At 34.1% G+C, this 20,894-nt stretch overlaps 1 pseudogene; it reads left to right on the top strand.

The window, feature by feature from the left end:
* The first annotated feature begins 10,156 nt into the window (after positions 1-10,156).
* LOC125835177 (probable indole-3-pyruvate monooxygenase YUCCA10) lies at positions 10,157-15,583 on the top strand (annotated as a pseudogene).
* The last annotated feature ends 5,311 nt before the right edge of the window (positions 15,584-20,894 follow it).

The following is a 20,894-nucleotide window of genomic DNA, read 5'->3' as shown; positions in this document are numbered from 1 at the left end:
GGTTGCAATGAAGAAGGATTGGCTTTCTCTGTTTTTTACTATTCGTTGTAATGTACTAATGTTATTTCCTTGCGTGTTAAAACAAGATTTACATATGTTCGTTGATTGCATATCACATTTTGTCGATACCTTTTGAATTTGGTTGAGATAAAATTTATGTCAATTGAATATTTTATTAATGTTAATCTTTTTAGAGCTATTCATTGTTCATCTTTTTAGAGAAACTACATAGTCAGAAAACAAATGTTATTTATTTTTTAGACGAGAAAACTTTTGCTCTTGATTGGTTTTATTAAAAAATATTGTTCACTGTTTTTGTATCGAACTCTCTTTACCTAAACCAATCATGTCATAATATTAGAAAGTACTATGTCATAATATTAGAGAGTACTATGTTTATCGCAGTTGCATTGGGCTACTCTATATTGTGCATATTCAAAAAATGATCGTCACTTATTAATGCATTCTAGCAGCTACTCAAACCTTTCCTCTTTAGAATTCATCTTCAGTTCATACAACAATTTATTGATATGTTATATATGCAATGACTGGATTTAGTATGTGCACGGGTAATTTTTATTATGAAACTATTGTATCTGAAGAACGAAATCTGAATTTAAACTATATGTATTTAGATTTTCATATCAACTTTAACCTGATTAACATACAACAGACATTTCGAGGAAGTACAACCCTTAATAAACTTACAAAATAGGATATTTTCATGACCCAACCCACCAGGCCGTGCAAACACCTATTGTAACACCTAAGTAGGAGAACCCTCGATTTCCAACCATTTTAAAAACATGCGGAAGACTTAAGGAAACTGAGATGAAAACAAATTCATGGAGATTTTTATAAATTAAGAGTTTTAACAATTCAAAGTTAAGACTTGTAAAGTAATTAACACCCCAGAGATCTAGTCTATACATGGAACAAGAGCTACTAAGAGTACAAAGTAAAACATAATAACAAAAAAACACAGCTTCCACCATGCGGAAGGAAAATAGAAGATGTTGGAGAATTGCCTTCATCTTCAGCTATTAAACATCACTGATCCTGAAACCACACTATGCCAAAAAGGCATAGCAAGAGTACTATCAGTACAATCACATGTACTGGTAGGCATCACCGGTCAACCCAAATACCCATCGGATAATATGAGAAATCAACTGGCAAAACATGGAATAAGACTGTTCATTCCTCCACCTTTATATTTTCCCTGCCCTTACCATTCCGGATATTCATTCATACTAGCATACTTTCTTATAACCCCTTACTTCATTCCCGTCTCCACTTTGCTTATAATTCCCATACCATGCCTATCGAGGCTTACTATCCATGTTATAGTACTACGCCTTCACGGGGAAAACCCAACTATAAACACTATCAATAAACACCACCCCAAAACTCAAAAATAAATAAACGGGATGACATTCTAATCGACAAGAATAGCACTGAGACCCCTAGTTTCCCCTTACCATGCCATAACCTGACTTGGGACTCTACCATTCACAATTCATTACACAAAGAGATATCTCCAATTAACTTTCAACATCACAATTCACACATATGCCTAAATATATCACGTAACCTAGTTATCAATGTCAACATTCAATGCACCATTCCACGTTCTCAATAATACATCTATATGTCAAGTCAATGGTACTCTCATGGAACCCACACTCAAATTGTTAGTGTACCGGTACATGGTACCCGATCCAAGTTAGTGTGCCGGACGTGACACCCGATCCCATGTATGCGCCAGAACGTGGCACCCAATCAAAGTTAGTGTGTTGGAACATAACACCCGATCCAAAGCAAGTTAGTGAGTCGGTACGTGACACCCAATCCAATGCACCACAACACAAGCACAATCACATTCACGATGTACAATACTCACATCATATAGTCAATTACTCAAGTTCTTTTCATGCATTATTCATAATTAATTCACTAGATTCGTTACTACTGTTATACTTTGCTTATACTCATACATATAATACAGCCACAAGTCAACATACATAACACAAAATAGGAAATCACAACCATTCCCAAACCCTATTTCACAAGATAGGGCTTTCTCCTATAATATACGTCTGATGTAACACTTGGGAATATATGCATATTCAAATCTCTATTCTTATCGGTTAACGAAGCCTACGCATGAATTCTACCATCAAATTCCAATATACTACGCAGTGTATAGTAGATTTATAACTACTCAATTAATAAAACCTAGCCTACCTGGGCGCAAAGTAACTGTACATAATTTGTAGCTCCAATTCTTGTTTTTCCGGATGGCAAGATGGTGAATTTGGCCAAGAATCCGCAACTTATTGATCTCTTTACACTAGAATTCTCTTCCTCCTTCTTTCCCAACCCTAGAGAAGATTTTGGGGTGGGGGGGGGGGGGTTCTATGGTGATTTTCGTCTAATTTAGGTGTTTTGCGAAAAAGGAGAACATCAAATTTCGCGTTATTTACATTTTGTCTCGCCCACCCCTCTCTGGCGGCTACTTATCCCGCTAGAATTTTGAAGCTACGATTTGTTGAAACCATAAGACATTGGATGCAATCATTTAAAAGGGGAAAATAGTACCAAATGAACTACGAGCAATTTTTTTATTCATTTATTTTGTATTGAACAAATATATGTTCTCTGATATCTAAGAACACAATGCTTAAAAGATGCATCAAAGGTAATTTGTCTGAGTGACAGACAAACAGTTTGACTATGATTATCATAAATATAAGTAGCAAATTGAACATAACTTCTAGTTCAAAGAAGAAAATGTACGTCCTATTTCATATCAACTTCAACCTAATAACACATACAACATACATTCTAAGGAAGGACAAGCCTTAATCAACTTACAAAATAGGATATGCATCAATTATTGAACATAGGTAAGTCATGATCGATGGATATAGATTCTTTTGTATATAGAAATTCCCGCAACAACTTAAATGCACGCTCATTTTTGGTTACCTAAAAGGAAATAATTGATCAAGTGATACTTGAAGGAAACAATATAAATTTATTACCAAAAAAGAAAAGGACCATTTTTTGGAAAATGATTATATAACATATCTTTTGGATATGGTACAATTAAAAAAATACTCTCAGAGCACAGTAACAGATAAAAACATAAAAAACATTGTTGTCTTCTCAAATTTCTACAACACAAATGGAATCTGAAGTCTCTCATCTACTCAAAAAAGCGGAGCAAACACACTAGCAGTGCTCCATTTTCTTCTTCTTCTTCAGTTCAAGATTCAAACTTTTAAATCTATTCTTCCAACATATATCATGAATTAAATCCTCTTAAGGTTGTCGGTAAAATCACTTGTGAAATTCAGGTGTGTTTTCAAATCCTAGTTTAGTTTAATATCTAGTCCTGAATTTATCAAGTCTCATCTCAACATATCTGCTAATAACAAGGCATGTCATAGGCTTGTAATAAACTAAAAAGTGTTTTGTCAACCGTTATGTACTTTTGAACTTTCATGAAGTGAATGTTGATGTTTGGAACAAGAAATCTACTCTGGTTGACTACACTGGCTGAAATGAAGAAGGATGGCCTTTTCCTATTTTTATGGTTCGCTGTAATAAACTAATATTTTGAACACTAGTGTGTAGAACAAGATATACATATGCTTGTTGATTGCATATCATATTTTTTTAAATCTTGGTTGAGAAAAAAAGTACGTATGCTATAAATTTCCATTACAATGCTCAAAACAGTTACTTAAGAGTTATTAAGAGTTCATCTTTTTAGAGCAACTACATAGTTAGAAAGTAAGTGTCATTTGATATGCTTGAAATGAGAAAATTTTGTTCAAAATTTTTCATTCAAATGACTTCCATTAATTGTCTCATAATATTGGAAAATGATTTTTCTTAGCTAAAATCTAGATCATACAACACTTATGCCGAGTTCCCTCTCTTTTTTCTAACTAATTTTTTTCCATAGAAAATATTAATCAGAAGTCTAAGAAGGACCCGAGCGAAGATTTTCGTGCTTTTTTGGTTTTTATACTGTTTGGAGGCATAACATCCTCATGAAGCACTGCCCAATAAGAGAAACAATTTACAACACCGTTTAGTAGGAATTTGAAGACAAAATCATTGATACTTAATAAGTAGAGCATAAAGGAAAATGACTAACAAGATCCCTTGGCAATATAATTGACTTTATAGAATGTGTGCTTTCCATATGAATTTGTCATTCTATGTTTCAAATAACTATAAAAAAATTTCAATCCCTCCTGTACAAACTCTGTGTAACACCTCGGAAATCAAACTTAGAACTTTCAGCCGAAAACCAGCAGGAGTAGGTGAACCATAACAGGGTTTAGGGATGGTGAAAGAAACCACGGTCCGTCGACCTGTCTGTGGTTCCCACCCAACCAAAAAGAGGTGGACCACGGAAGCCTTCACGGGCCATGGACCACCCCACGAGTTGTGGAAAGGCTCGTGTAATCCAGATAGAACCTCCCAGCTCAGGCATTAGACCACAGAGCCCCTCACGGTCAGCGGTCCTTCACATAGGCCGTGGTAGGGCTCGTGGTCGAACCACCTAGAACCAGTAGGTACTGGCCAAGGACAACGACCCACTTGATGGTCTGTGGTCCTTGTGACGATCCGTCATAGGGCTCGTTGTCAGCCCTCATCAGATTTTAGGTGGGGTCATTTTAGTCTTTTCCCCTATAGTTTGGACACCTAAACTATGTTGTTTAACCCCTAAACTACGTTGTTTAACCCCTAAACTACGTACTTTTAGTCAGTTTAAGCGCATTAACTTAGTCAGAACCTACCCTAATTGATCATTCACAAATATCAAGCGAAACATAGAGCAAAAGAATAGAAAATAATCGATCAGGCTCTCTCAAAGAACGCAACAAGTTTTCATCAGTTCCAGCCCCAAAATCGGAAGATTTCTCTGTGAAATTCGTCACCACGTATGTGGTATTTCACTGTGGATTCCTTTCATCCACTATGTCCCTAGATTTCAGTGAGAATCTTGATTCCCTAAATATTGTTTAGACTTAGGGTTTCTAGAACTTCAGACAATGGTTGTGATTTAGTTGTTAGGGAATACCTAATCATATTATTGTGTATTCGTAAGAATGTTGCTTAGTTCTTGCATGAATTTAAGAACCCTATTATGTAGATTCGTTTATTTCATGAATTGCACTAGCTAGGACAGATAAACACATACACATGCCTCAATTTCAATGTTTCATTATCAGTATTTAATGTTGCATTTGTTTAGTTAGCATGTCATAATATCGAGTTATTCAGTACAATTCAGTTATTTTCTATTGTACACATTTCCAGTTGGGAGTAAACTTAACACCGAGTTGGACTAGGGTCAATCACCCTCATAGTCCTAGAACTATGTGCCCCCGTATATTTATAAGTCCCCTATGTGGGCATCATATTTAGTGATCACACATGTCATGCCTCTATACCCTTGGCAAGGTATATTAGGTCCTCTTGATGGGGTGTATACATCGGACTCCACATTTAGCTTATGAAGTTTTATATCAGTAGATAGTAGCTCCCACAGTCAAGTTCTAGTGTATTGATGAGGTTACCAACTATATATTCAGTATTCAATTTCAGCATGTTATGTACTTGGTCATTGCATTCAGTTTAGTTTATATTCAGTATATCTCAGTATCTTTATCATGTTTAGATTATATCATTGCTCAGTATGCTCTATTCAGTTACATGTTTGTTTATCTTTATCCTATCCTGCATGCTCAGTACATTTTTTCGTGATGTAGGTTTAGGTCCTCAGCATACAGATCATGAGTAGATGGGTCCCCGATTTATATTCAACAGTATCAGTGGTGAGTCCTTATTCTTCAAGGACGATAAACAAGTTCTTTAATTTATATTTCAGTCTTTCATTTTAGTTTCAGTTTTACTAGAGTTAGCTGGGGGCATGTCCCAACACCTCTAGTTAGTTAGAGTGTCACGATCCAAGGGTACCCCCTAGACGTTACATGGCACATAACACCTCTAAAGGCACTATGTAAGCAACTTAGCATATCATCACATAAGCAAAGAATAATAAAGAGTAAAAACACATTTTCAAGTCTTTAAGAAATTTTCATAAAAGTAGAGCGGAAGTCTAGACATAGTCTCATTTAGCGATCTACTAAAATCGAAGTCTCAAAAATAGGATCATAGCCCTTAAAATAGAAATTTGAAAGGTCTAGTACAATGAAAGGAAAAGAACAACAATATATCACTTCCTCGAATCGATAAGGACATACAAGAAGCTTTGGAGAATAGTCAATTCAAGCTTTGAACTAGAATGAAGATCACCTCAAACGTCGAAACCTACATTTTGTAGAAAATGTTGAAGAAATATGGGTTAGTACAAAAATGCACTAAGTATGGTAGCTATGCATGAAAACCTTCAAACATGCTAAAAAGGGACATTTTAATTGAAAACTATGCACTTTACCAAGTTTAGAGTTCATCATGAAAATGAGTGTAAAAGCATATGAGACAAGCATATTCAACATATTAATCATCTCATCATAATGGAAACAAATCATAAGTACCCTCAAAGCATCCTTGTGCAATGTATGAATAAGATCCTATGCTCCTACCCACACTAAGGAAAGCTTATTAAGCCTTTATAGTTCATAACTCCAATTCTAGTTCATTCTATCATAGTGCGATTAGTTTTAACCGACATAGACCATGAGAGCTTAATCATGGAATCTGGTGTCTACCCCACACCAAAAAGGGGTTGTCCTACTTGCCAAAGGTAGAACCAAACTCTTAGCTTAAGTGGATCCACTAGCTAAAGACCTATATAGGCACAAAGTTTATGGGATAAGGAGTGCTTCTAGAAACCCAAACTCAACTAATGTAGAAGGTTTCCATCTCATGAGATAACTACTTTGGGAACCCGGACACAACTACTATAAAAGGAACCCATTTGGGAAGCTCGACTCAACTAGTGTAAAAGGAACCCATTTGGAAAGTCGGACTCAACTAGTGTAAAAAGCTTCCATATCATATTCATATACTCTAGATGCTAAGAATTAATTCCCATTGAGTTCATATTAGTCTTGACTTAGGTTGATAATTATGGAAGAATGTCTTGACACTCAATCCATCAAACTCGTGCTAAAGCTCCTAAATTCAATATGTGAGACTAGTCTTCAAACCTTAGGATCACTATATGTGACAAACCATTCACATTGTATGATATTCATACCTAAGTGTGCAAGTAAGGATAATAATCAAGTCAACACAACAATTAGACTTATAATGTATTCACTTTACTCTCAAAGCAATCTAATTGTATACACACAAGTCTCATACACATAGCTAATTCCCATGTTTTTCCCTTCAAGGGCTATATGTCACATTCAACCAATCAATCTAGAATTACTACATTTGATATAGATGGTGACATGATTCAATTAACTAAACTACTATAAGTACAATTTCATAGTTACTACAATTCACCCAAATCACAAGTCATAAATTAGGGTTATGGGGAATTCATGGATTCATGGGAGATTTTATCATAAAAACTATCATAATCAACAATTCAACCATAATATATGATAATTAAATCAATGAAAACATTTTTAGAAAGAATCCATGGCTTGGAGTGAAAACCCTATGTTTTGGAGACTTTTCTACTTTGAAATTGAGAGTTTGAGGACTTTATGGATGAAACCTAACCATGAATCAAAGACTACCATACCTTAGATGAAGATTCCTCATGAATATGGGTAGAAAAGATGAGTTCTTGAATCGTAGACTACAACTTCTTATTCTTCTCTAATGGAAGTTTTAGTGAGAGAAATATTTGGGAGGGAATGAGTTTATTTTGGGGTCTTGGAAGAATGAATTAATTGCCTTAGTTTAGAGGTATATTAGGTTTATATAGGTAGTATAATTAGTATAAAATGACCCTACTTAGTTAATTAATTAATCCTAAGCCCGTCCCTTAACCCCCAACTAAATAACTAATGACCAAAAACTACCCTCACCCACGGACCATGGGTGGGTCCATGGACCATACTGGTCAAGCGTGGGTGATGGTCTGTGGCTAGGAAAACATGGGAAGGTACAGTCTTGACTCACGACTCCCACTTACAGTGCGTGGGTCCATCCATGGAGCGTGGATGCCCTTCGTGGGTAGGCTGACTGTTGACAACTTTTTGGGCTGTCTCAAGGCCCTCCTTAAGGACCCTTGGTTGGTCCTTGGGGGTGGGGGTAATACCTTGATGTCTACACCCAAAAACACTTATATTGAATATCAGTAATAAAATAAAAAGTTGCACTACTAATTGGGTTGCCTCCCAATAAGCGCTTAATGTAACGTTGCGGCACAATGCATAAAACTTAGTTAGTCAGACTTCACTAAGATCCCATTCCTCTATCAGTTCATTGATACACTCAAATTTTCCCAAGTAGATTTTTATCCTCTGACCGTTCACCTTGAACCTCATCCCTTCCTTATTCTCGAGCACAACCGCTCCATGTGGAAATACTTGAGTTACTTTGAATGTCTCGGTTCACTTGGACTTGAGCTTGCCAGGAAATAAGCGCAACTTTGAGTTAAATAAGAGCACCAAATCACCGGCAACAAATTCTCGCTTATCAATCTTCTGATCCTGGTACTTCTTCATTTTCTCCTTATACAAGGCTAAACTTTCATATGCTTTTAGGAGAAATTCATCAAGCTCATTCATGTCATCAATATCATCACTATCAAAATTCATCTTTATCGCTGCTAGTGCATCGACACCTAAACTATCCTCAATAGACACTTCAGAATCTCTTTCCACAATATGATTTACCACTGCTACCGACTTAAGATCAATTTCTTGCTTCATAGACCTATAGATGTTAAAAGTCACCGCCTGGTTCAACTTCAGTATTTGAGTTATAGTTTAGTATCTTAAACTCTGGCTTATTATTTATTTATTTAGATTACTATTGGGTATTTCCCACTTCCAGTTAATGATGGTTTTAAGCTTCCTCATAGTCTATTTTATTCGAAAATCTTTTAGTATGCTTATGATATGCCAGCTCAGGGTTAGTTGGGGTCAATCGTGATCCTAGGTCCCGTATTTACGTCAAGGGGTAGCCTCTGGATGTGACACTATGTTTTCAACTTAGATTTGTCTCTCGCCTCAGCTATATATCAGGGTTAATAACCTTTGAATATCTGAGTGAATCACCCTTTATGTTGTATATCATAAAAGTTGACGCAACCGCAACGAAAATTTCCCCTTAAGTTTCAATATGTAAATATTTTTGCCCGAGATTCCCATACTCAACTTGATCCTCAAGATACTTGATGGAAAATATATTTGCCCAATTTTAGCGGGGTTTGTCAATGAATTGGTTAAAATAAGTACCTTTTTATTTCTTAAAAAAATGGATTAAAATAAAAAGGGAAAATACTAAAATATGTCATCAAACTTTGAGAAAATGCTCAGTCAACCGTTAAAAGTTTGACTCATATATGTCATTTTGTTTTGAGAAATAGCTCAAATAAACAGCATAGATGAGTATTTTCTCAAAATTCGTTGGCATATTTAGGCTTTTTTCCTATTTAATTTATTAGAAAATTATCTTTCTTCTGAATTCTATTTTTTTTAACAACGAAAATAATTTGCTATTATAATTAATTAATAAAATTTAATTAGTTGAGTGTATATCTGAAAATCTAAGACATTGATAAAAAGAAAAAAAAAATATACTTTGAATTTAGCCAGTCAATAAACTTCAGTCAAATTCAATTAAATTTTTGTAATATGTCTCTTTTTGAAACTGCAAAATTCATTTATAGAAAAATGCATGACACGTTTTAGCTTAAGCTAAATATAACTTTGAATTAAATGTTTTCACATCTACCAAAGAATTGAGAAAAAAAACTAAGATTTTGTTTTAATAATAAATATTCCGCATTTACTTGTAACTGTTGTTTTCTATTACACTTTAAAAAAGGAAAAAAATAATAATAAATATCATCTTTATCCTATTTGGAGACCATATATACATAGCTCATTGTCTAAATTCCTTTCTTGAAATCTTGTTGCAATTTTCTTTTCAACATTCTCAAAAAAGAAATTCTCTTTAATTTCCTGAAAATTTTACAATGGATAATTTTACAAAGGAAGAAACTGACATTATTGTGGTTGGAGCAGGACCATACGATATAACTGTTTCAGCCTGTTTAAACAAATTGGGCATAAACAATGTTGTTTAAGAAAAACAAGATTGTTGTGCTTATTTGTGAAAGAAAAAGACTTACGATAGATTTCATTTGCATCTATCAAAGGACTTTTGTTCATTGCCATTTATGTCACGTGCAATTTCATCACCCAAATATATGCCGAAGAAAGAATTTATTCAATACTTAAATGAGTATGTTGAGCATTTCAACATCAAGCCAAAATTCCAAACTTGTGTTGAATCAACCTTTTACAACAGTAGGGAAAAGAAATGGAATGTCAAATCAAGAAATTTGACTAGCGGAGAAATTGAATTGTATGCTAGTGATTTCTTGATTTTGGCTACTAGAGAAAATAACGAAGGTTATATTCTAGAAATGGTAGGAATAGAAAATTTCAAAGGCGAAATAATCCATTCAAATGATTATAGATCTGCTGAAAAATTTAACGATAAAAAGGTATTGGTCGTTGGATGAGGAAATTCTGGAACTGAAATAGCCTTTGATCTTTCAAGTTATGAAAGTCACACATCAGTTGTTGTTAGAAGACAAGTAAGTCTCTCTATCTCTTTATTCCTTATAATTACTTTTATCGTTATTTGTTTGCATGTGAGTAGGTTTGTGATTGTTATAAAAAAAATTAAATGGTTGTGTTCAATCAGTTTAGTTGAACATCAACTATTTTACATGGTACTTGTTACTTTTTACTAGCATTTGTAATGTTGTAACTCAATTCATCAAGAGGTTGGTATGAGTTTCTTGACCATCAATACCATGTCATACCCTTATGTGAAAGGGCCGGAATATGAACATGATTTCTCATGATTTTCATTCTACTTTGTTGGCCACCTAGTCATATATACCCTTGTGGTATTTCATATCTAAAAATTAAATTTTAAAATTAGCTTCACCTCCAATAGTTTCCACCGATTCGTCATTTCTGTTAAATTTCACAAACATACTCTCCAAGCACTATACAAAATTGTAAAAACAACCTCGATTCTGAATTTGAAGTTGATTTTATGAAATCAGTTGTTCTTTAAAAATGAAATACCGATTCACTAGAAAGTGACTAAGGAATATTGTAAATACAAAAATTTGGGATAGATATTTAAATATCCTAAAAACATAGAAAGATCTCATTATTCCATTTCTATATCGCACAAAATTAGAAATTTTAAATTCACATCTCATCGGGTATTTTATATCGTGAGAAAAAAAAGAGTAGGATTTGGAGACGTGACAAGTTGTTTAGTATAAGTATAAACAACTCATATATTTTTTTTACTTCGAGGAACAGAATTCGAAGAAAAACAACTAGAGTTTCTCTTTCTTATAAGTAAAATCTTGATTTTTGCTAAGTTTGTCTTATTAACACCTTTATACATCATTTTCACATGTTGCTCATATAACATATTTTACTTTTTAAGATTTTGAATCTCATAATTTTGAAGAAACTTGTCTATAGATTGAATCAGTTAGATGATGTCACGACCCAAAATGAGTCGTGAATGGCACCCACACTTAACCTCCTAAGTGGGCGAACCAAGGAACTTAAACCCCAACATATATCAATAATTCAACTCCAAATAGCAATAAAATGCGGAAGCTCACAACTAGTTAAAGTAACCAATCAAATAAACCTCTAAAGTCTATTACTCATTTTCCCCAAAACCTGAAAGTCATCACATGAAGGACATCTAATCTTCAAATACTAAGTCTAAGAGTATTAAATACACCAAAATAAACGAATAAAATAGTTTATGTCCAAAAACTAAGGACATCATGCCATGACCAAGAGAATCCAACACAAGCTCGAATAAATAGCTCACCCTTAAACCTGATATGCTGAGACTGGCTAGAGCAGAAGGCGAGTCAAATTCGATGGTACACTCGCTGCACTACATAAAAGGAAACAAAGAAAAATACAAGTAGGGCTCAGTACGGGGCAACATGTACTGAGTAGGTATCATCGGCCAACCCAAAATAGAAACTAATATACAATGAATAATAGAATAAAGTCAACTATAGCACTTAGCAGGTGATAAGAAACAACAACATGAACAAGTGACAGTTGAAGCAAGTACGTAATCAATCACAATATCAAGCACACACACGAGGACTCATGCCTCCACATCACACTCATTTGGGAAATGCGTTCATTGAGATTGAGTACATTAAGTTAATTCAATATCTTTTACCTTTAATGTTACCGTGTCGAAACGTGACACTCCGATCCAATTATACCGTGTCGGACCGTGACACTCCGATCCAATAATACCGTGTCGGAACGTGACACTCCGATCCAAAAATACCGTGTCAGAACGTGACACTCCGATCCAAAAATACTGTGTCGAAACGTGACACTCCGATCCAATAATATTATTAATCTATCATTTATTATTACCACTTTTCAATTCATTAATAATATTACATCAAGCCTTCTTTATTCAAGGCATCACTTCGATAGAGAGGTTTTCAGATTATAAATCTCACGGTCTCAAGATTTTAGACCAATCACAAACCACACAACCAAGCCACACAATCACACAATCAAGTACATAGAGAACTTCACAGTATCATTCAATGCATATCAATCGCTATTAAGAGTTTATCTATCAAATAGAATAAACCATAACCTACCTCCACCGATGAATTGAAGTCAAGCAACTACATCTCCAATACTTTTCCTTTCCTCAATGCCTCCGAACCTTTCCAATCTATCCAGTATATATGCACAATTTGTAAGTTAACGAGTCTATAAACACTCATATTATTCTTTATCTAGCCTAGACCCAAAACTCACCTAATTCTATAATCAATTTCCTAAAATCCAAACCTATGGGTAAGTCTTAATTCCTCCCATTAGGATATCTTTAATGGAATTTAAATAATTCGATACACCTAATATTTAATTATCTATCTCAATATATCAAAACTTGATTTATTATATGATATCTTACGATCAAACTTTAACCAACACACAGGCCGTACCTACAACATCTCATATAGGTTATGATAGATAACTGAATCAATCCAACACACAAACCGTACCTATAACATCTCATATAGCTTATGATGGATAATTGAAGGTGATTGTATTCATTAGTAATTCTGATCAAAAGAGGAATTTGGAATTTCCAACAGAAACAACAAGAGGAACGAAGACAAAATTATATGCATGACTTTTCCGATTAGCAATTCATCCTTTCTATCCCTTCTTAACTCATCATTATTCTAATAAATAGCATCATTAATTCCTTATACAAAGATTCCCTTAGTTACATTGTCAATCCACTATTTCTGTCCAAAATATATCAACCACAATCACGTAATTAGTTAGTTACTTTCCATTAAAATATAATATACACACATATATGAATGCAACACCTCAATTCTCTTACCTCTAACATTATAATAATAATATAAATTCTTGCCTAACAGTTTCACCTCCAACCCAACCTAACGCTACTATCTATTATCCAATCTTAATTATAAAATAGTTTCAAACTGTTATCTATTCACCAAGCTTTAATTATACAGCCACCAAGAGATATTTATATGTAAACCAAATTGAAAGCGTAAATTAGGTTACCTGAATCGACCTTCTCCATTACTGCTTGTGCCCAACCGTCAAGCCCTCTTTTCTTTTAATTAACCACTCAAAATTAGTAAACCCTAATTATTAGATGAAGCTACTTATAAAAGCGGTAAAAGTGGTCTACTATTAATTTTAATGTCATCTTCTTTAACCACCAACTAAATTAATTATTAAAACTACCCCACTAAATTCATAATTGTAGTTACGAATAGTCAAAAATACCCATTTAAAATCTATCGGAAAGTATTTTATGAAAATAAAAAGTTCTAGTACTCAAAACGACCAAACGGGTCATTACAGATGACTTGATAAATGATAGTACAAAAAATTATTTTCACTAACTGTATATGAAATTTAGATTTCTCTTTTAATTTAATCTTCCGTGCATTACTCATATATATTTCTTTTTTAGAACCCTTGATAATTCCAGTTATCAACTTTGATCTATGTTTTTGAATACTACAAGTTATATACAATTACATTATAATTGATCTAATTTTGTACCTCTTTTGTAATATATCGTCAAAATATGGAACTTACACCCGTAAATATGTACATTATAGTTCATGATGTTCTCCCAAAGTGCTGTAACATTTCTATAGTTAGATGATGCAAGTTTTTCACATGCACAATCAATTATATTTTTGATAAATATGGTTGTTAATTCTAAAAGTTGTAATATATTTTGTCCTAATATTTTTGTAGATTCATGTTCTAACAAGGGAGATGGTGTATACTGCAATGTTGCTGCTAAGATATTTACCAATATCTTTGGTTGATACTGTAATTGCAAAGTATGCTAAATCTAAGTTTGGAAATTTAGAAGAATTATGAATACCACAACCAGAAGAAGGCCCTTTTTCTGTTAAAATATCAAAAGGTAGATCCCCAGTAATTGATGTTGGTGCCATTGACAAGATTAAACTTGGACAGATTAAGGTGTGATACTATCTTTATTTTATTTTGAGAAATATTATGTGAAAAAACAGATGACTTTAATTTCTCTGAGGGTTTTGGTCTTATAGTAAAAGTACAAAATGTGATGTATGGTTAGACACATCACATGTTCAAATTTGATTACTGCCAAGAACCTAGTAGTAGTATTTAATGAAGAAGAGTAAAATACATGTTCATTATCATGAGCAACAGTTGAATTGTTATAGTTACAAAATTGGTAGAATTTAGTAATTTTGGCTAATACAGTAAATTTGTGTAAATAGTTCATGTAATATGCATTAATATTCTATTATTAAAAAGGAAATAATACTTGTTTCATTTGTGAAATAACTTTTGGTGAATTGTTAATTAGGTACTTCCTGGAATATCAAAAATAAAGGAACATACAGTAGTATTTGACAGTGGAGATGAACATAAATTTGATGCAATCATTTTTGTTACTGGATACAAGTAAATTGCGACCAAATGCCTAAAGGTCAGTTTTGTAAATTATCACTATGTTTTTTTTTAATTCTAAATTTGAGTCTTGAAATTTTCCACTTTCCCATAAATATTGTGTGCGGATATGTTTTCTCAATAAGTTTTACCATCATTGTCTCAAATAATGTACAATTTTTTCCTTTTGTATTTAGGGTTATAGCTCAATATTCCTTGAAGATGGCACATTGATAAATTGGAAAGAAGAGAATGAGCTCTATTGTGTTGGATTTTCAAAAGGAGGGATTGCTATTATTTCAATGGATGCTATAGCTATTGCCGATGATATTAAGAGTGTTAGAGGAGACAAAATTTAGATTTTTATTATTATTATTATTATTATTATTTTTATATCAGACTATGTTTTTAAATAAATTTTAAATCCTGCGCAAATGCAGGATGCTTTCTGCACCGGGCTTGACTTGTTAAGTTCAGCTAGAACTTAAAAACTTGTTTCTTTTAGTATGTTTTTTATTGGAATCAAGTTTCTACTGTCATAGAAATCTGATGTAACTTTTCTGATTGATTGTCTTTTTATGTTGATTTTTAAAATTTTATAATGATGGTGTGGGGTTCAAATCGCACACATTTCGACTATTATATCAAACACTTGCTATCTCTTGCTAGCACAAATATCGAATAACTATACTCATCAAATTGGGTAACATTTATTTGAGACATTTATTGACAACATGAATGAAATCTACTATTTCCTCTATTATTCATAGTAAAGTAGATCAAGAGAGAGAGAATTGGCTTCTTAAGAATCTGTTTTCATTCAATTCCTAGATGTTCATATGATAAATAAAATTAAATGCACATTGAGAAGTTTACATTCCATCTAGCTAAGGTCATTTCTAGGTTGATTTGTACAAAATGTCCTAATGAATCAGTACAAAAACAAGTGGATGACGACAGATACGTTACTTAGCTCATAAGAAAGTCCTAGCAAGAATGTAAAAGTTATTGCAGATGATTCAACTAGATACACGCAACCTACTTAATCCAGAACCAAATGGTTAATTTAGTTTCCTCCCAAACCTCTTGTCTGCATTTTTGACCACTTAGCCTTAGGTGCATGCTTATTGTTGTGCTTTCTTTTGGGCCAAATGTTTTTGTCTGATTTTCCCAATCATTGAGAAGAAGAACTTCCTCCCCAGGTTTCATCTAATCATTTCCTTTTTGTCCAGATATATTCTGGTGGTCCATTGTGCCCATTTGACTTTTGACGTCCTTAGTTCATTGAAGATGCTTTTCCCCAACCTTTGGTAGACCATTTTCCTTTTGACCAAGGAGGTTCGGGTGTTCTACCATCTTCCTTAGGCTATCCCCAACTCGCTGAACGTAATCCTTCCCAACCTTCAGTAGACAATTTTCCATTTGACTGTCCAGAGCTCACTGAAGTTAATCCTTCCCAATCTTCGATTGACCATTTTCTTTTTGTTGTGATAAATTCAGAAGGCATAGCTAACTGAATTCCTTTTTGGAATTCTTTACTTTGATCATGCTTCTTGATATCTCTAAAAGGAAGAGTGATAGTATTTCCATCTTCTATAATGTTCCTGGTCTCAGATTTATTTTAATTCCCTTAGGAGACTCTATAGATTTCCTTTTCAAGAAACCACACCCTTTAGATGCCCTATTAGGAGGCCCATATTGCTTAATAAAATCCTTGGCCATATCGACCCAAGAGAACCATTTCCATGTGTCTTGGTTTGCATACCACGTCACGGTTGGCCCTGTAAGCGTCCTAACAAAAAGTCTCATATTAAGTTCATTCCCTTGCCCGATTGCTTGCTAACCAGTCGAGATATGCCTTCAAGTGGTTCTGGGGAAGATCTGTCCAATCATACATTGGAATATCAAAAAGATTATAAGATTTCTCGTTCTCACTTTCCATCTCGACCAAATTTGTCCCAAGTTGTGGAGCAAGCTCATTTGTGAAGGAAATTTTGTTAGTCTAGATATTAAAATGTTGTTGACCATTTTCTCCATTTTTGATTGTTTCACTTGAATTGTCAAATGCCTCATCCAACTGTAAAAAGTTTTAAACTTCCACTTGTTTTGGATTAGTGGTAAGATCTTCACCTTTTCCTGTTTTTATCTAATGATTAGTAGTTGGATAGGTAATCAATTCTCAGTGATATTGTTAATGTTGCTATATACTTTTATTTTAAGTTTATTTTCTAAAAAGCTGTAGTTATTGGCAGCAGACAATCATTGAAGTTCACTTAGTTTCTTGTAAATTGTTGCGTGATAAGTTGTCATTTTGTAAGGTTAAAACAAAGAAGATATTTCGAGGGTGAAAATTCACCTTGAGGCTCATCTCTGATGGATGATTACTGCCTATACTTGTACTTGCATGCTGGCAAGGAATTGACAGCATTGTTTTTATCTTTGAGGAGAAAAACTGATGCCATAGTTTGCCTCTTTCCTGTTGTATCATTGCTGCGGCTGAGTACTGAAGCTTGGCAGGATTCTATTACATGGTGGGCAAAAAAGAACTCTGTTATCTTTATACCAGCAGCTAACTTGTATACTTCTCAGTAGCTGCTGGATACTAGTGGAGTTATTTCTGTGGAGCTTCAGTTATCAAATATCATAATTTTTTCTGTTATTCCAGTATGTTAAGTGCTACTAGATCATCATCATAACGTAATCTGTATACTGAATCTGTATAAATCAAGATTAGAAATCAGTCCAATGAGTCTTTAAGATCATAATCCAATGAGTCTTCATTCGAAGAGTTCTTAAGATCGGCTATCATTTCCCTGATGCAATCAATTTCTTGCTCTACTTTTGCCACTTTTCCCTCAAGCTTAGCAATTTTATCCTGGTATGATTCAACTTCTTCATAGTTAAACTCATCTTCAACTAAATCAATCACAATTCAATTGGCCATAACGTCCTTGAACTTGTTTGACCCTTTGATGCTCAACTTAAGTCAACCCTTTGGATGGAAAGTGAAATATTTGGTAAGCGCGGAGTAAGTATGTGAAAAATCAAGAGTAGAGCATTTAGAAACCAATAAATCAAGTCCTTTGAGGATCTTTTCTTTTAAAATATAATAATATAAATTTGGTGACAGGCTCAAGATTAAAATAATTGATAAGAAAGTTAAGTTTAGTAAAAGGCACAAGGATTGGACTTGATAAACAGGAAGACTGAATGACCTTAAACATTCTTTAGTATTGGCGGATTTTAAAAAAAAATAATTGTCGAGGATGGAGGTAGTGTAAAACAATTAGAGACCAACAAGATTTCCCCTAGATTCGCATGCCAAAACTTGGAATTAGTGCGTAAAAAGAATGACGCAACTATTTTGAATTGAAGAAATATGACACTCGATGGAGAAAAATTTAACAAATATCAAGAAGTGCTATTTGGTAGGTTGCGTGAATTATCTACCAATAGAAGAAGCAAAAAATTATACGAAGATTGAAAGAAATTGAAAGCAGAAATAAAAGCTCTATAACATAGATCTAAAAGCTTTTGTCGTTAGTAAGATATAAAGGATTATAGCCGTAAAGGAGGGACTTGAAAAATCTCGAGGATGTAATGATTTATAAGAGTGAAGTTTTGCACGAGTCTATAAAAATTTGGAATGTTAACGGCCAAAAACTATCACACCCATTTTTGAAAAATTATGCCAATTTTTAAAACGTAAGATAAAATTTCTTAAAGCATGTCGCGGATACGAATATTGAGAAGATCAAAGAAAGGAAATAGATATTTTTAAAATTTTAAAGGAAGAAAGTGAGTTTTTATAATATATTACAAGGTCATTTAAAATTTGTGGAAACATAAGTATAAAAACAAAAAGTTTATGAACATGACATAAGAAATTGTAAAGATGCAATAGGTAATCAAATAAAGAAATGAGTAAAGGCAAACAATTTTCTCTTCTGAAAATAAGAAAAAAAAACAAAGATGGTGTTAGTAATAGTCAATTAAAATCACGTCGCAAATAAATTCATATAAATAATGTCGCAAGTAAGCAGGAAAATATTCATAAAACATGTAACACAAGTATATCAAATAATGCATCCCAATATAAAAGTTAACTCTTTATGCCAGAGGTAGGCCTAATGCTTATTTGAAAAATAAATGTGCCAAAATATATCATTCCATTGCTCTTTAATTAATAAAACAATCTATTCCCAAAGTTAATGTAACACCTCGGAAACCAGACTTAGAAAAGTGCAGCAGAAATCACCTGAACCAGTGAACCACGGTAGAGTTCACGGACCGTGATAAGGTCCACGGTCCGTTGACCTGCCCGTGGACTCAGCTTATTCCCAGCAGAGTTGGACCAAGGAGCCCTTCATGGGCCATGGACGACCTCACGAACCGTCCTGTCACTCGTGGAAGCCAGTCAGAGTCCAACAGACCCAGACGTCAGACCATGGGACACTTTATGGGCCGTGGTCTTGACGACGGACCATGGTGGCGTCCGTGGAAGCAGTCCCAGAAACCAGTAGCTACTGGACCAAGACAACGACCGGCTTGACAGCTTGTGGTCCCTTTGAAGGTCCATAAGAGGGGACCGTGGTCAGCCTCATCAGGTTTCTAAGTAGGGTCATTTTGGACTTTTCCCCTATGCGTTGGACACCTAAACTACGTGGTTTTGGTCAATTTTAGCCTAGTAAACAAATTAGAACCTAACCTAATAAATTATTCACCTAAGTCAACCGAAAATTAGAGCAAAACTCAGAGGAGAAGTCGACCAGCCCTAGCTCCAAAACGTAACAAGTTTTCATCAGTTCCAGCCCCGAAATCGAAAGATTTCTCCGTGGAATTCGTTACCACGTATGTGGGATTTCACTAGTGGATTCCTTTCACCCATTAGGTCCCTAGAATTCAGTCAGAATCTTGATTCCCTTAATAATATCTAGACCTAGGATTTCTTGAATGTTAGAGATTGTTGGATTTTAGCTGTTAGAATGATCCAAATCAGATTATCATGTTATTTCTTAGTTTCTTTTATGAAACTCAAAACCCTAACCATGTAGTTCTTTTAGTTCATGAATTGCACGTGCTAAGTCAATTATTCCAGATATACATGCTTCATTTTACGAATGTCACATTATTAGTCATAATTGTTGCATTCTTAGAGTTTGCATGTTAGTAATTGAGCTATCCATTACTTCACATTTCAATCATAAAATTTCTTATATACATTCTAATTTGGAGTAGCTTAATACCGAGTGGACTAGGGTTCAACATACCCGACTAGTCCCAGAACTACGTGCCCCCATAGGTTATAAGTCCCCTCTGTGGGCATTACATTTTAGTGATCACGCCAATCATGAATCTATACCTTTGGTAGGGTATATTGGGTCCTCTTAATGGGGCGTATACATCAGACTCCACATTTAGCTTATGTGGTTTTATGTTGGTTATTATTAGCTCCTTTATAGTCAGATGCTATTGCATTAACCATGTATCAGTTATAGTTCAGTATTCAGTCTCAGTATGTTATAAACTTGGTCATTGCATTCAGTTATTTCATGTTCAACATTCACAGTTTAGTATCATGCTTATTCTTATCATTGCTCAGATATTATGCTTTGGTTCAGTTATATTATTGTTCAGTTTTACTCTATCTTGCATGCTTAGTACCTTTCA

Source organism: Solanum verrucosum, unplaced genomic scaffold (assembly GCF_900185275.1).
Source record: "Solanum verrucosum unplaced genomic scaffold, falcon-dt-bn FXZP01000123.1, whole genome shotgun sequence".
NCBI lineage: Eukaryota > Viridiplantae > Streptophyta > Magnoliopsida > Solanales > Solanaceae > Solanum > Solanum verrucosum.
This window is presented reverse-complemented; position numbering and strand designations above follow the sequence as displayed.